The 15152-nt window shown below is 52.1% G+C and overlaps 1 protein-coding gene across 2 annotated transcripts in view; it reads left to right on the top strand.

Moving 5' to 3' along the window:
• Positions 1-15152, top strand: part of CHST3 (carbohydrate sulfotransferase 3) — a 41352-nt gene that overhangs the window by 2945 nt on the left and 23255 nt on the right. Inside the window, exon 1 of one of the 2 annotated variants that reach the window (XM_067710639.1) lies at positions 652-1903. The exons of the other annotated variant lie outside the window; for it this stretch is intronic. The gene's annotated coding sequence lies outside the window, so the exon portion shown is untranslated. Of the gene's footprint in view, positions 1-651; positions 1904-15152 lie in introns of those variants that run through there. 2 annotated transcript variants of the gene reach the window in all.

Here is a 15152-nt window from a genome sequence, read left to right as displayed (position 1 = left end):
CTGCAGGGAGATGTTGGAGTAATTCTGGCGAGAGCAGATTCACTGCTTATGTGAGAAATGGGGACAAAGCTACCACTCGTGACTATACAAGTCGCAGGTTTGGGTTTGGAAGGAATTGCCAGGTAAACGTCCTCACATGGATGACTATGTTCCTTTCCCTTTCGGCCCTTGCCAGGGGAGACATCTGTCACACAGGGAAATCAGCCCTCACCTGAATATGACGGGGCGTGTCACGGCTGTCCTTCCCACCACCCACCACATGCCCAGGAGAGCTAGACTCCGTGGTGGTGTCTGTTCCTCAGGAGGGATGGATGGGGAGAGCTGGGGCAACCAGGGGCTGCGATAACCACATGACTCACCGGGTCCCCAGCTTATGCTTTCTCACACAGGCCCCACAGAGGGACAGTGGTTCTCATTCCCGATTTGCTGATGAGGAAATGAGGCTCAGAGAGGTGCAGTGGCAGCCCAAGGTCACAAAGCTAAGGAGGAAGTGCAAGCCATGCTGCCTTCAGGACTCCCTGCAGGCACTTAGGGGCAGCTGTGTTTTCTGCCTGGTTGGTATTCTATCTCCCCAGCCCCAAGGCTGAGAGGGGGTTACCCCCGTTGGGGCAGAATCCTCACAGCTCTGCCCACCCGCATCTCTACCCCCAGATCCTCTGGTACAGGTGTTCACGGCATGGGGAAAGCTGGCAACCTTAAACAAGGAGCAGAAGATAAGCACTGCCCAGCTGGCCCTGCCCACCTTCCACAGCGAGCCCACCTGGGTGAGTGCCGGAGCGTGCGCAGTGCTGACCTGCAAAGATACGGGGCCCTCTCCCCGCTTCACTGTGGTGTGGACTCGCTGTCCAGGATGGCAGTTGGGAGACTGGGTGTGGGGAGAAGCTGCCCCATCCGAGGGGCGGGGGCTATTAATCTTTGTACCCCTGGCTCTGTCCTAGTGCGTGACACACGGAGGTACTTAGGAACATTGTCAGATGATGGGTGAACACCAGGGAGGGGCTGTGAGTGCCTCTGCTGGGAAGTGGTAAAGCGGGGAGCCAAGGGAATCTGCCGTGAGGAAACACTCAGAGAGGCCTCTGCCCTTTATGAAGTCACGCAGGAGGAAAGGAAAACAGCTCTCCTTTTCATTCCTTAAACAGAAATGCTTGTCCCCTCTGCTTAAACAGGTGGAAGAACACTGCTTGTCCTGCCCTGAGCATGTAGATTCCACGTCTGGGTGTGGGGTGGCCTCTGGCAGGCTGGACAGTTTGTTCTGTGCTTGAAGGTCTCAGCCTACGTCTTCATCAACCTAAATCAGGCTGGTTCTCCTGCACATCCCCCCCTCTGCAAACTTGGAAGGAGGGGCATGCAGGCCACGGGAGCCCCTGACCACCAGTAACTTAAGGTCTCTAGCAGCCCATCACTCCCTCTCTATGCCTCTACCCTCCCCCCATGCCTCCCCTTACCCCCCTGCCCCACAGAGATGGCTGTGTGCTGGGTTGTTTTAGACTCTGGGAAATTTATCACTGGGATTCCAGAGGGCTCTCTGAAAAGGATTTGGAGGAAAAGCGTGTAAAATAAATAAGCCAATTCCCAGCTTAGCCTCTCCTGAATGCCACAAGTAAACAGCTAGCCTGGGAAACTCTGTTTTGGCCTCTGTGCTCACACCTGGCTCACCGGCTGCCTTACCCGCTCCCTCCTTCCTGCATCCGCCCCATCCAGCCCCTCCTCCTTGACTCAGGGAGCCTCAAAAGTCGGGGAACACACCCAACGCCACACACCCAACGCCGGCTGTCCCGGACACTGGGAAGCTGGCATACTGGTGGCTGGGGACAAGAGGAGAATGTGGGAGAAGAGACAGCTAGGGGTTGCAGCACAGCCTTGCTCCATCTGAGGAAGTCTCCCTGCCTCGGCCCTGCTCGAGGTGAGTTTGACTTTGTTGATGGAGAATGTTGGGGCTTTTTCCAATTTTGTGGCATCTGAGGAAGCTTTACATCTTAAACATCAGTTTAGAGCAGATGGGCCAAAGCTAATTTTCTCCAAAGTGGGCTCCCATGTGAAGAAACCCTAAAAACCCCATTTACGGTGTAGGGCTACCCGGACTAACCAGAATGTCAGGGGTCTTTGCTTTTGACCGGACCTATGAGCTTAGGCCCTATCAGTTTAGGGCTCTGGTGGTGTGAGTTCACTGTTGTAAGTTTCTTTGTGGAGTATGAAGTAAACTCGTGATAACTTAATAACTTCATTTAATTCAGTTGACCCACTCTAAAACCCAGCACCCAGTGAGAAGGGGAGAACCAGGGTGCTAGGGTGGGGGTATTTCCCTGGTGGGATTGGCAGCTGAGGTCTCCACTCAGTCCCAGGGAGGGGCCTGGGGGCCTTTCCATTGATGTGCCTATGCCAAGCTGGGTCAGCAAACTGAAACCCCTGGGATCTGGGGAACAGGCACCCCCCTGAGGCTCTGGGTCCCGCCTCCACGCAGGAGCCCCTTTAGCCTGTTGCTGTCAGGCTTCCAAGAGAGAATTTGAGGGGTAAGCCCCATGGCTTGCAGTCTTGTTTGGAAAGAGGCTGCACACCCACATACAGATTAGCACACATCATCATGGGCCAAAATACACACACACACACACACAGATACATAAGCACAGGGATGCACTCATCCCAAAAGGCAAATTATGTAATAGTAAAGAGTACATATTCTAAAGCCAGAATGCCTACCGTACTGCTTAGTAACTGTGTGACCTTGGGCAAATTACTTAACCTCTCTGGGCCTTACTTTCCTAATCAGTAAGAGGGGGATGGTAATGGGTTATAAGTAATGGGGCTATAAGTGAATTTGTATCTGTGAGGAGTTTAGAAATGTGCCTGTACGTAGCTAGGTGTTCTAACTATTGTTCACCACATATTCTATGCCCCAGATATTCAGGCCCAAGGGCACAATACTTCCCAGAGGGGTGCTCACAAACTTGTCAGCGAATAGGATCAATCACTTCGCACTTTCTGAGTCCTGATTCTCAGGATGTGTGGCATTCTCTGTACTAGACTCGAATTAGAATTTATTAGAAACATCATTTCGTCTTCCCTTAAGAAGCTCATTATTTTATAAATTTATTTATTTATTTATGGCTGAGTTGGGTCTTTGTTGCGGTGTGCGGGCTTCTCGTTGCAGTGGCTTCTCTTGTTGCGGAGCACGGGCTCTAGGCATGTGGGCTTCAGTAGTTGTGGCTCGCGGGCTCTAGAGCACGGGCTCAGTAGTTGTGGCGCACGGGCTTAGTTGCTCCGCAGCATGTGGGATCTTCCTGGACCAGGCCTCGAACCTGTGTCCCCTGCATTGGCAGGCAGATTCTTAACCACTGCGCCACCAGGGAAGCTCAGAAGCTCATTATCTTAAAACAATGTGGGCACTAACTCCCCCCAGAGAAGGGTATGATTCCTTTAGCAGCATCAGTTTTCAAACTAGGTTCCTTGGAGCCCCAGAGTTCAACGAGGACCCCTCAGAGGTCTGATGGGAGGGAGGATCCAGGCCTCTCCCCCCATTTATCTTTTTTTTTAAAATATTTATTTATTTTTGGCTGCATCGGGTCTTAGTTGCGGCACGTGGGCTCCTCATTGCAGTGTGCAGGCTTCTCTCTACTTCTGGCATGTGGGCTCAGTAGTTGTGGCACACGGGCTTAGTTGCCCCACGGCATGTGGGTCTTAGTTCCCCGACGAGGGATCGAACCCGCGTCCCCTGCATTGGAAGGTGGATTCTTAACCACTGGACCATGAGGGAAGTCCCCCATTTATCTTTTCTACATATTGGGTTTCCTAGGAAAGTTCTGGTTCATAAGAAGGCTCCATAGCTTAGACGGTTGAAAGACCCCCTCCACCGTCTGACCCGCTTCCCATCCTGTGTGCGTCTGTCCGAGCACGCTGTGCGATGCCCGTGCCTACGCGGGCCCGTGCAGCTACCTGAACGTTGGCCCCAGGCCTCTCCCACTCTTCCCCGCTTCCCTCCTCTCCCCTCCTCTCCAGCTGCCTCACCATCTGCAGGATTCTGGAAAGTGCTAACATGTCTGAGCCAAGATAGGGCTATCTGAGGAAGTATTCTGAAAACAAACTGGGCCACCATCCTGGCTGAGACTGCAGTGATTTTTAGCAAAGAATTCACAACTTCCGAGGTGGGCAGCCGGGGCTGTGGCCCCTGGCTGTCCTCTGGAGGATGCCTGGGGCCTGTCTCTGCAGGGTTAGGATAGACACGCCTGAAGAGGCCCAAGATTGCAAACCTAGAACCAGGAAGGGGAAGTCATCCTCACAGGATGAAGAACTGGAACCCCCCACCCCATCCCCCCGTGACCTCAGGGGTATGGAACCCTGTCCTCTTCTTATTCTGAGAGATGCTACTTTCCTTTTAGTTTTCCTCCTCCTTTTCCATCTGGTGCAGGTGCCTCGGGGCTGGGGACACAGGAAATATTAGCACTAACAGCTTAGCAAGCACAGCCCTGCGCTTAATTAGTGCCTTCCTGGCCTGCACTCACCAAGTTCTCACAGGATGCTCTCAGGATAGGTACCGTTGTGCTCCCTGTTGTACAGACGGGCAGACAGAACCAGACAGATGGGATAAGTTGCTGGCACCCCACTGCTGATGAGTGCAGAGCTGGGTCTGAGGCCTGCAGCCTGGCTTCAGAGTCAGTGCTCTTGACCCTGGGTGTGTCCGTCTTGCTGGGGCCACAGCCGGAGAGGTGGAATGGCTCACAGGACAGTCATTTCGTAACTGTGGCCAGGGCATGCTGCTGGTGTCTGACTGGGAAGTGCTGGGGAGGCTGGTCTCAGGGGTGCTGCAAGCCAAGTCTGAGCCTCGGCCTTCCCCAAGGCTCGCTGGGCAGGGCACTGCCCTCATACAACAGCCTCTTTTGCAAGGCTGGCCATCTGCTGATTGCTGCTTCCCCTTAGCCATGGCAGCTCTCAGAAAGTGACGCCGATGGCAGCAGAAGGGATTTAAATTATTGGCAAAAGGAAGAACTGGCAGACTGGGGGCCTCTGTCTCCCCGAAGGCCATTCCGGCAAGACAGAAACCTTACCGTGGAGTAAGCGCCGAGCTGCTCGAGATGCCGAATGGCTTCCTTTTTTTTTTTAAATAAAGTTATTTATTTATTTTTGGCTGCGTTGGGTCTTCGTTGCTGCGCTGGACTTTCTCTAGTTGCCACGAGCGGGGGCTACTCTTTGTTGTGGTGCCCGGGCTTCTCATTGCAGTGGCTTCTCTTGTTGCGGAGCAGGGGCTCTAGGCGTGCAAGGCTTCAGTAGTTGCAGCACGTGGCCTCAGGAGTTGTGGCTTGCAGGCTCAGTAGTTGTGGCACACAGGCTTAGTTGCCCCGCGGCGTGTGGGATCTTCCCGGACCAGGGCTCGAACCCGTGTCCTCTGCATCGGCAGGCAGATTCTTAACCACTGCTCTATGAGGGAAGTCCCCAAATGGCTTCCTTGGGCCCTGTGATCTCCCGGTGAATATCATCCCCAGCCTCTTCTTTCACCAGCCCTTGTCACGTACTTGTTTGTTCCAGGTTCCAAACTGACCTCTTTCCCGATGCACGTGTCCTGCTCTCTGTAGCCTTTCCAGCTGCCCAGAACACTCTCTCCTTCCTTCTTTTCTCATGGTCAGCTCGCTTCATCCTCAGGCCTCAGCTTGGATGTCTCCTTCTAGAAGCCTTGGTCAGTGGCCCTCCCTATGGCTGCCTGCACGTCCCCGTCCTCACACTTTGCCCCGCTGTGTTGCCCTGGCTGCTTTCATGGTCTGTGGTCTCCACCAGGTAGTGAGCTCTGCGAGCAGGACAGAGTCTGCCTTGTTCCCCTTGTGTCTCCAGTGCTTAGCACAGCCCCAGGCATGCGCTGAGTACCCATGCCTGACTGTGGGACCATGAGTGATGGGTGTGAAACTTGGCCGCAGGAGGAAGGAGGCACTGGACGGTGCCCAGGCTCCCATGATTGGATGCCTAGGGAGTGATCAGTGTCTGGGCAGAAGTGGTGGGAGTCATGGTGTGTGGAAGTGGGTAGCTGATGTGGACCAGAGGCCCTATGTGGGACAGGGAGGGAATGGGAGAGTGAGACCCTGGGCAGATGGCCTCTTGCAGTTACTACCCTGTGGGCACTGGGCTGGGATCCCAAGGATGGGCCTGAAACGCTCCAAGAGGCCTCTTTGAATTAGGTGGCCTGGTGGATGGATGCACTATGGGCCTCACTACTCAACCCCACCAGCAAGCGGTTCTCAGTCCTGTCCTCTTTCTGGACGGACATTCATTCATCCTCTCCGGGCTTCAAAGCTGACCCCCAAGCAATGGAGGCCCCCCATGGCTGAGTCCTTTCCCCTGAGCAGAGAGAAGGAAGCCCAGCTGGCAGGCTGCCTCCCAGGGTTGGTTCCAGTTGCAGCCTTTGAGCTGTGCTCACAGAAGTAGTAGGGCCCTGTGTGCTGGGTTCCCATCCACACCACCCAGGTAGCACACATTAGGTGCTCTGGCCAGGGCACCGCCTGTGTGGGTGCCTGCTCATGCCTGAAACCATGCCAGGTTGGCTGGGGATAGCAGAAGGTGCCTCTAGGCAAGAAGAGGAGAGGACACCTAGGCACAAATAACCACCTTTGAGTCCAACTGTGATGAGCCCACAAAGGTGGACATGAGGGAGGACTTGGGAAAGGCTTCATGGAGGAGGTAGGGGTTCCAGTGCAAGAAGGGAACCTGGGCAAAAGCACAGGCATGGGAAAGTTCAGATTGAATGCAAAGGTTGGTGAGGAGTCCAGTTGGGCTGAACTTCAATTTGTAGGATGCACAAAGAAGAGTTGAGGCAGGATGGAGTCGTGGTTACACGTGTAAGCTCTAGAGCCAGGCTGCCTGCATGAGGACCCTCAATCCCCACTTATTGGCTGTGTGACCATGGCCAAGTTGCTTAACGTCTCTGTGCCTGTTTTCTCATCTGTAAAATGGAGATACTAATAGTACCCATCACGTGGGGGTGACAGGAGAATAAAATGTGTTTCTGTACAAGTGTTTAGAGCAACACCTGGCACACAGCATCAAGAAGAGTGAGCTATTATCCTTATTTTTTTTTTAAAGCAGCTAGAAAAGTAAATTGAGGTCAGATCATAGAGGCCTTTGGATGTCATACTTTCTGTTTGCTAAACGCCTGCTGTGTGCCAAGTACTTTACAGACCTTCTCACTGAGCCCCATACAACCTAGCAAAATTGTTAGCAAAGTCTCCATTTTACAGATGAGGAAACAGGCTCAGAGAGGCAGAGTAACCTGCCCAGGGTCACTCAGCCAGGTGGAGGCAGAGGTAGTAATGAAACCCAGGTCTGTCTGGCACTTAGCTCTTTCTTCAACATGGAGATTTAGAGAGATGTGACAGAGGCAGCATGGGGACATCCCCTGGGCTGGAGTCGCAGCCAGGAGCAGAGCATGGATGTTGTAGCCATGGGTCCCTAGGCTGGGAGAGTGGGAGGTGACAAGGGAAGAAGAGACGCAGGCAAGCCTGAAAGGCAAGGAGATGAGGAGGCCCCAAGGCCACAGCACACAGCTCACCATTCAGAGCTCAGGGACAAGCCATTGAGTCATTTTGGGAAAACATGACATCACTGAGTCTTGCTGTCTGCTGCCCACCTGCCAGTCCTCGTGCCCAAAGTCCTGCAAGGGGACCCTCACACCCAGGCAGCAGGGCCAGGTCAGCTCCCTGGCTTTCTGCCCTGAGTTCTCCCCAACCTCTGTAGCCCCATCTTCCCACTGCTCCCCTCCCTGCCTGCGGCCTCCACACCGCCCCCACTCATAAACCCGAATGAGGCAGGAGCTTCTGGAAGTGATGATGAGCATGAACAGCTTCCAAAAGGGCCTCCATGCCAGGCCTGTGATTGGAATTCCTGGTGGGAAGGGGACAGCTGTGTCGAGTTTTTAGAGCTGTTCTTCCCTTAAGAATGGTGCCTGCAGGACTTCCCTGGTGGCGCAGTGGTTAAGAATCTGCCTGCCAATGCGTGGGACACGGGTTCGGGCGCTGGTCCGGGAGGATCCCACATGCCGCAGAGAGGCTGGGCCCATGCGCCGCAACTGCTGAGCCTGCGCTCTGGAGCCCGCGAGCCACAACTACTGAGCCCACGAGACGCAGTACTGAAGCCCACACGCCTAGAGCCTGTATTCCGCAATGGGAGAGGCCACTGCAGTGAGGAGCACGCACACCGCGGCGGAGAGTGGCCCCCACTTGCCGCAACTGTAGAGGACCCATGCGCGGCACCGAAGACCCAACGCAGCCAAAAATAAGTAAATAAATAAATTTATAAAATAAAATTAAAAAAAAGAATGGTGCCTGCTATTCCATTGGAATCACTTTTTAAAAGTAAAGCCTGGTTGAGCTGTGTGCTCATGCTATGCCAGGTCCCAGCAGCCTCCGCCTTCCTAGAAGGTACAGTTGAGTATCTGAGAGCTCTTTATGTACTAGGTATCCTCAGGCTGGGTGATTTATTTGTGTCAATCTGATTGCATGAGGTAGCCCCATTTTATAGATGCCATTGCTGAGGCCCAGAGAGGTTAGGTGACTTGTCCAAGGTCACATAGCCAGAATTCAAACACTCGGCTGTCCAACTCCAGATGTGCCTATGCTCTTAGCCACTCCAGCCTCAAATAAAGCCATCAGAGAATACAGGACGTGGGCTGTACCGAACCTATGCCTGCCAAATTGTGTGGTGCAGACAGGAAGTGCTGGAGAATTTTCATCTCAGAGTGTGGGTTACGCCCCAGAGCTTGTTGGACTCTGTGGAGACATTTAGGAGGTGACAGCTCCAGCTTCTTTGGCCTAGCAAACCCTGCTGACGTGGCCATCTGGGGTGAGACTCTCCCCTCTGGAAGGAGCACCGGGGCTCAGGGGGTGCCTGTCCTGGTTTTAAAGGCCAAACCTGGAAAAGGAGTATGAGTCAAGCAAGGGGCCAAGTGCCAGCTTCCTCAGCCCAGTCTGCGGGTGCAGGATGCCAGGCTGCTGCAGCTGCTGCTGCCACTCACAGCTCCCTCCCAGACCGCAGGAGGGGCTGGTGGCCAGCCCTCTCACTCTCACCACGACCTAGCAAGGGAGGCACGGTTATCCCCATTTAACAGGTGAGGACGTTGAGGCTTAGAGAGGTTTTCTGGTGCATCGGAACTCCCTTCGCCGGAAAAGAGAGGAACTGAGACTCTTTAAGTCTTCTTTCTACCAAGAGACAGACAGAAGGAGGGAGGGGTTAGCCTGCCCTCTGACACTGAGCCGCGCAGGCTGGCTGTTCTCAGGCCTGCATTTCTGATTCATCTGCAATCACCAGGTCCTGATGTTGCAAGGCGAATAACCTCTGGAGTGAGAAAAGCTCTGATTTCCCTTGAGCTATGAGTCACCATTTCTCTGGGAGCACTTTTGAAGCCATAGAGCTCCTCCCCAGGCTTCGAGGGGCAGGTTCCTTCTCTGCCCAAGTGCCAGCCCCACACTGGCCCTGGCAGAGCCTGTCTATGGAAGGGCCAGGAAACAAAGGGCCTCCACTAGAGGCCTGGCCTTGGTGATTACCCAGCATGTGACACCCTGCCTTGCTCTCCACAGACAGGTGCCAGATTCCCAGAGGTCTGTGGGGTCTGCAGCCTTCAGGGATCCCTTGTCCCCTTTAATGCCCAAGGCCCATGTGGTCAGCACAAGTACACCTGCCCTCTCCAAAGATGTCTGGGAATCCCCCAGGATTCCCCAGCGTACAGGGCGGCTCCTCCAGACACCCCTCCCCCCACAGGAGGGAGGGGACCAAAGCCACTTACTCCCTCCTTGTCAGTCTCAGGCCTGATCACCACAGTAATAATTTCTGGAGAGTTGTCACTTTTCTCACAGAGAAAGGAGACTGTTACGTTCGACTGTAGGGGCAGTTCTGCTTCGCACTGCCCCCAGATTTTCCTTCTGCGATAAGATTTTGGCTTTGCCTCTGCTTAAATTCAAAAGCGTGTTCAAATGACTTTTCCGAAATGAGAGTCTCACCTCAGAAGAACTTTGCCTCTACCTCTACAGGTAGAAAACTGATACCTGCTTTTATTTTATTTTCATTAAATTTTATAAAATAAGTAATCCATGCCCACGGTATAAAATTGGAAAGGTACAAAAGGATATGTGGTGAAATCTCTTTCCCACGCCTGACCCAGACACCCAGGTCTTTCCACGAAGGCAACCGGCAATATGAGTTTCTTGTGTGTAAGCTGCTTTTAAATTATCTAGTTTTAAAACAAATCATACTCCACTGGGCTTCCAGTTCCGCCACTGTTTTTGAGGCACAACTGAAAAACTGCAGCTCAGGAAGTAGTAGGGGCCGCCTGCAGAGTGCAGCTCTGCCTAAGACTGTCCCTTACAAGCAGTGCTGGCTGCCCACATCCCTCAGGGGTCACCTTGGGTTCACCCACCCCACGTCCCTTATCCCCCGCAGCTCCAGGCAGCTAGCCCCTGGCTGTCCCCAGCTTCCAAGTGTGGCTCCTTCAGGCTCCACGTGAAACCGGTGCTCCCCACTGCCCCTTCTCCATTTTGCCCTCTAGTCTGGCTGGGCAGGGGCCTGCAACGGGGGCCTGTGGGGTCAGGGCCTGGTGACGGTGATGTGACCAGACTCTGCTGCCTCTTGGCTGGACTGAATGTTCAGAGTCCCCTAGGGGCTCACACAGGTAAGGTCCACTCCTATCCTGAGTGTGACCAGAGGCCTCCCTGCTCCCCTCCCCTTCTCCCCTCCTTTCCTCTCCCCTCCTTTCCTCTCCCTTCCTCCCTGCTCCTCCCCTCCTTTCTTCTTCCCCAGCATATTTATCAGGTGCTGTACAGTAAACATTAACCCTAACATAAAGCGGAAAGTGATAAGAATGGTGCAAGGTGGAGAAGAATGCTGCTAGGAGAGCCCTGTCCTTGAGACTGGCCTTCAGCAGACCCTGCCCTTCACGTCCTGGCCTTGTACCTCCTGCTGGGTGACCTTGGGCAAGTCACTTAACTTCTTTTTTTTTTTTTTTAAATAAATTTATTTATTTATTTATTTTTGGCCGTGTTGGGTCTTCGTTGCGGTGTGAGGGCTTCTCATTGGGGTGGCTTCTCTTGTTGCGGAGCACAGGCTCTAGGTGCGTGGGCTTCAGTAGTTGCGACACGCGGGCTCAGTAGTTATGGCTCACAGGCTCTAGAGCGCAGGCTCACTAGTGGCGGACCAGGGCTCGAACCCGTGTCCCCTGCATTGGCAGGCGGATTCTTAACCACTGCGCCACCAGGGAAGCCCCACTTAGCTTCTTTGTACCTCCCTTTCAAATCTGATTAAGGAAGGAGAGGGTGGCAGTAAGGATCCAGAGGGCTGGTGGGAGAACCTGGAGCTGCCAAAGGGCTTTCTAAGAGGGTGACAGATGTGGGGTAGGGGGGGACGGTGCTCTTCCTCTAAGGGAATCATTATGAATGTGGGGGAGGGCTCTAGGGACACGTGGGGTCTGGGCTCAGACTTAGGGCATGAATGGGGGAGGGGTGGCCCTTTGGGCAGCACTATCCTCTCTTGGCAAATGCCTTCCCTTTTCCACACAGCGATGGACCCTCCTCGGCTTTGTATTTTTTAAGTAGTGGCTTTATTTTATTTTTTAATTTTATTTTTAAAATATTTAGTTATTTAGTTGTACCAGGTCTTAGTTGCGGCTTATGAGCTCCTTAGTTGCGGCATGCATGTGGGATCTAGTTCCCTGACCAGGGATCAAACCCCGGCCCCCTGCATTGGGAGCGCAGAGTTTAGCCACTGTGCCACCAGGGAGTCCCTAAGTAATGGCTTTATTTTTGTAATAATGATAGATGTTTAACATACAAAATTCAAGTAAAATGGATGAATACTGAGAAGAAAGCAACAACTCACCCCTCAACCCTACATCCAGATGTAACTGGTTAGCTACCTGGTCCACATACTTCTCTAGGCATATATATAAAGAAAGGGGGGCAGTGGAGGGACAGAAAGTTTTATAAACATGGGGGAAATGCACAATTTAATTTAGCTTTAGGCCAGGGTTGTAAAGAGGCTGTCTGCCCCCAAAGCTGCCCCTCTCATCTGTTCAATAACCTACATGAGGGCCTGGTGTGGGGCAAGGGAACTTTTATGCCAGGATCTTTTTTTTTTCATTTTCACCAAGAACTTTATTGAACAATTTTGTTCCACTACCTTCTGCCATTTTTCAGGCAACTTCATAATTCTGTCTTCCGAAAACTTTTTATCTTTTTGAACAAACAACTGTTCCAGGTGCCTTTTACAGTCTTCCAGGGAATTGAAATTTTTTCCATTAAGAGAATTTTGTAAAGACCAGAAATAAATGGAAATCCGAAGGTGCAATGTCTGGTAAATATGGAGGATGAATCAGAACTTCCCAGCCAAGCTGTAACAGTTTTTGCCTGGTCATCAGAGAAACATGCGGTCTTGCGTTATCCTGACGGAAGATTATGCATTTTCTGTTGACTAATTCTGGACGATTTTTGTCACGTGCCTCTTTCAGTTGGTCTAATTGGGAGCAGTACTTGTTGGAATTAATCGTTTCGTTTTCCGGAAGGAGCTCATAATAGAGGACTCCCTTCCAATCCTACCATATACACAACATCACCTTCTGTGGATGAAGACCAGCCTTTGGTGTGGTTGGTGGTGGTTCATTTCGCTCGCCCCACTCTCTCTTCCATTCCACACTGTTGTACAGTATCCACTTTCCATTGCCCGTCACAATTTGTTTTAAAAACACGTTTTCATTATGTTTCAGTAGAGAATCGCATGCGGAAATATGGTCAAGGAGGTTTTTTTCGCTTAACTTATGTGGAACCCAAACATCAAAGCGATTCACATAACCAAGCTGGTGCAAATGATTTTCAAGGCTTGGTTTGGATATTTTGAGTCTGTCGGCTGTCTCCTGCGTGGTATAACATTGATTGTTCTCAATTATTGTTTCAATTTGATCGCTATCAACTTCAACTGGTCTACCCAACCGTGGAGCCTCGTCCAGCGAGAAATCTCCAGCGCAAAACTAAAAAAACCACTTTTGACACGTTCCATCAGTCACAGCACCTTCTCCATACACTGCACAAATCTTTTTGTTCATGCCAGGACCTTTAAAACCTCTTTAAATTCAGACAAATTACAAAAAGGGAGCCGGTTGAATCACAGATCTTCCTTGACTTATGATGAGGTTGCAGCCTGATAAACCCATCATAAATTGAAAATGCATTTAATACACCTAATCTACCAAACATCATAGCTTAGCCTAGCCTACCTTAAACGTGCTCAGAACACTTCCATTAGCCTACAGTTGGGCAAAATCATCTCGCACAAAGCCTATTTTATAATAGAGTGTTGAACCTCTCATGTAATTTATTGAATACTGAAAGTTTATAACAGAACGGTTGTGTGGGCACAGAATGGTTGTAAGTGTTATCAGTTGTTTACCCTCGTGACCGTGACTGGGTGACTGACTGGGAACCCCAGCTGATCGTACGGCATATCACTAGCCCCAATTCATGTACGGTTGCTACTGAATGTATGTCGCTTTTGCACCATCTTAAAAGTCAACCAACTTAAGTCGGGAACCTTCTGTAGTACACTCTGGCTGTAGAACAGTGGCTTTCAATCTTTTGGACCAAAGCCTCAGACAGAGACACACACACATCACTGAAAGTCGTATGACACCCGTGCATATCCTTATTACGCATCCTTAACACACTCTGATATTTTCTGTCTATACAATTCTGTTCTTTAAAAAAATAAAAGCTTGTCCAACCTACCAAATTGATTGCACAACTGAAATTTGAAACGTATGGCTCTAGAACAGTGATTTTCAAACTTGAGCGTGCATCAGAATCACTTGCAGCGCTTGTTAAGACAGCTTGCCATGCCCACCCCGACAGATTCTGATTGAGGAGGTCTGGGGAGGGGCCTGAGAATGTGCATTCTGTCAAGTTCCCAGGTGCTTCTGGCCCACTTGGAGATCCCACCCTCCTAGAATATTTTCTTCTCGTTTTTTTGTTTTTTTTGTTTTGCGGTACGCGGGCCTCTCACTGCTGTGGCCTCTCCCACCGCGGAGCACAGGCTCCGGACGCGCAGGCTCAGCGGCCATGGCTCACGGGCCCAGCCGCTCCGCGGCATGTGGGACCTTCCCGGACCGGGGCACGAACCCGTGTCCCCTGCATTGGCAGGCGGACTCTCAACCACCGCGCCACCAGGGAAGCCCCTAGAATATGTTTTAAGACAATGTACTCCCTTGGCAGAGACTACCAGAGGATTTTCTGTATTCAACACGTAATAATTGCTGATGGCTAGCACAAGCATTGTAGGTCTCTGGCAGTTTTGAGGATGCTGACCGGGCACTGTCTTTGGGATCTTCAACACCACACTCCTGAAATCCAGCTCACTATGAATACCAAGTGCTGAAGAAAGGTCTGCTAAGCAAAAGGACATTTATGCCCAACCCTGGTTGAATTGCCTGCCTCTTAATACCAAGCCCACAGAACATAAAACGCCCCCAGCCCTTTTGAAAACACTGTTCTACAGGCAACGAAAGGTGCCATTTACCGTGTGGATTGCACCTTTCTGTTTTTTTAAACAGAAGAAGGGAGGTGAAGTGTGAGCACCCCATGGAGAAAGCTGTCCCCTGGCTCTGGTTGGGGTCTGGTGGATTTCACTGTCCCCGGATTGCCAGCTTTAATGGGAAACTCTTCCTGGCCTGAGTGCCCGCATCAGCACCCGAGCTTTCCAGCCTGCTAACTTCTGAAACTGGCCTATAGTTCCAAGCTGCCTCTGTTCCTCCAACCAGGGGACTCAGCCCCCACCCCTAATCCTTCCCCTTCCCCTTCCCCTTCGTAGCCTTGGGGCCCTGCCCCAGCCCTGCAGTTTTCCAGAAGCCAGCCCTCAGCTGGGAGCAGCTTCGTGAGGGAGAGAAGTGTTAAATGGGCACAGAGCCCTTCTGTTCCATTAACAATGGCCCGTTGATGACTGGATCCTGCCCGGTTGGCCCCCTTGACTGGACTTCGGAGAGGAGGAAAGACTCCAGCCCCCCAGGCAGCTACTTCTGGGTGTGAGGTTGATTCAGAGGCCAAGGCCTCTGTCTGCCCACAGAACCTCATTCTTCAGGCCCTGATGCAGCAGTGAGAAGCCCTCTCACCCCTCCCATCCCATCCCAGGGGTAGTTTGGGGCCCCAGGA

Source organism: Pseudorca crassidens, chromosome 16 (genome assembly GCF_039906515.1).
Source record: "Pseudorca crassidens isolate mPseCra1 chromosome 16, mPseCra1.hap1, whole genome shotgun sequence".
Lineage (NCBI taxonomy): Eukaryota > Metazoa > Chordata > Mammalia > Artiodactyla > Delphinidae > Pseudorca > Pseudorca crassidens.
The sequence above is the reverse complement of the archived record's forward strand: the minus strand, read 5'-3'. Positions and strand labels throughout refer to the sequence as shown.